Here is a 2,414-nt window from a genome sequence, read left to right on the forward strand (position 1 = left end):
CCTAACCAGCAGCTCTGTTTTGAATGACCCCAATTTAGGGGATCACTTTCATTCTCAGTCAGAGTCTAAAAATAGCTTTTGTTGGTAAGTGATCTTTTCTCAGGATTCAAGTCCCATGTGAGTTGGGAATCTGGGATGGAGAGGAAGGTTGTATGAGAGTTTGTAAGAGCCATAGATAATGCTATTGGCAACATTCAGATGTGAAGAAAGAGTAGAGTGTGTGTTTCCAGGCAGGAGGACTAAGATCTAGAGGGAAGCACATGCAACTGGTATTTGTGAAACTACCAGTCCTCATATTCTAATCCCATGTATAATTTATGGGGACAATTTTATGTTTTTATTTTTTTTTTACTATTTTATTTATTTATTATTAGCAGGTTGGAGGGGACGGTTTAGAAGAACAGAGATGGAGAGGGAGAGAGAGGTGAGAGAAACATCAGTCGGCTGCTTCTCATATGTGCCCAACTGGGGACCAAACCTACAACCCAGGCATGTCCCCTGACTGGGAATCAAACCAGGTAACTTTTGTTTAGCGGGATGATGCCCAACCAACTGAACCACACTAGTCACGACTATGGAGACAATTTTATAGATCTCCATGACCCTTAGCAGGAAGTGTCCACCACCAAAGATTACCCCTCCCAGAGCAGATTAGGTTTAAGAAGCAGCTGGACCAGGACTTGCAGTATACAGCTTTCCTGAGCTGTTTTTTTTTTTGCCTAACAATATATCAAGAAACTCTTTCTGTATCATTAAATGATCCTTTATCAAATATTTTATTCATTCAACAAATATTTACTGAGCACATACTATTTGTCAGGGACTGTCTAAGGCCCTAAGGATATAGTGGTGAATATGGCAGATGAGGTTACCAGTCTCACAGAGATCTCAGCCTGGTGGGGGAGAAAATAAATAAATAATAAAGAGAAAATGAAAACACCAGGGCTGATAGATGCTATACAAAGGATTGAAACAGGGTCATATTCCTGAGTGTCTGACACTACTGTCAATTGGATAGTCAGAGAAGGCCTCATTGAGGAGATCATAAATTTAAATCTTATTGCAAGAGCCATCCATAGAAAGATTAGGGTGAGAGTATTCCAGACAAGTAGAAAGAAAGCTAGGGCAAAGGCTTAAGGCAGAAAGAAGCTCAGTCCATGTGAGAAACAGCGGGAAGGGTAGCATGGCTGAGTATAGTGGGGAAGGGAGATGAGGTTGCAGAGATTAGCAAGGCCTGGGTCCCCTACTGAGAAGAGAAGAGTGTGGAGTTCTATTTGAAATGTGAAGGGAAGCCATTAGAGATTTTTTTTCATATAAAAGTGTGCGTGTGTGTCAGCTTTACTGAGTATAATTTATGTACAATAAAATTGCCCCAAATTTAAGTCTACAATTTCATTACATGTATACAGTTCTGTATTCAACACCACAATCTATGACATAAAACATTTTCAGCACTTCAGAAACTTCTTTCCTGCCTCTTTGTAGTCAATCATCTTTCCCCTACCACTGAACTGCCACTAAAATTGTAACTTTTCTAGAATGTCTTTTTAATGGAATCATGCAGTCAAGTCAACTACATAATTTGCAGAACTAGAGAAAAACAAAATTGTGGGGCCCTCTGCTTAAAAATGATTAAGAACACAGCAGCAAAAAACAGGGTATACGTCAACCACAAGGCCCTGTGTGATTGTACAGATCGCACAACCATAAAGCCAGATGTACATCCGGACACAGTTTATGTGTCTGACTTCTTTCTTTTGGCATGAAGAGCCATTCATGTTGCTTCTTTCTGTAGTTTTTCCTCTTTTATTGCTGAGTAGTACTCTATTGTATAAATATGTCACAATTTATCTACTAATGGATGGACCTTTGCATTTCAGTTTGGAGCTGTTATGAATAAACTGCTATGAACATTCAAATAGAAGTCTTTGTGTGATGTCTTCTGAAGAAAAAAATTTCATTTCGATGAGGTCTAATTGATCAATTTTTTTTTTTATGGTTCACACTTTTTGTGTTCTAAGAAATCCTTACCTAATCCAAGATAACAAAGATTTTCTCCCATGTTTTCTTTCAAATGTTTCATAATTTTAGGTTTTATGTTTAGTATTCTTCATTTTGAGTTAGTTTTACATTTGGGGGAAAAACATGATTCAATGTTTTGATTGTGTTTTCATTTGTCTGCTTCTTGTATACGGGTATTTAATTGTTCCAGCTCCATTTGTTGAAAAGGCCATCCTTTCCCACTGATTGCCTGTGCATATACACTTAGATCTATGATCCATTAAAGGGCTTTAAACAGAGGAGTGACAAGATTTTCTAATGAGATCATGCAGTTACTATGAGGAGAGTGGGTTACAATGAAGCAAAAGTGGAAGCAGAGAGATCAGTTAGAAAACTATTTATATTGCAGGTGA

Source organism: Pteronotus mesoamericanus, unplaced genomic scaffold (assembly GCF_021234165.1).
Source record: "Pteronotus mesoamericanus isolate MK-2021 breed Mesoamerican mustached bat unplaced genomic scaffold, CSHL_Meso_final scaffold_36, whole genome shotgun sequence".
NCBI classification, from domain to species: Eukaryota; Metazoa; Chordata; class Mammalia; order Chiroptera; family Mormoopidae; genus Pteronotus; species Pteronotus mesoamericanus.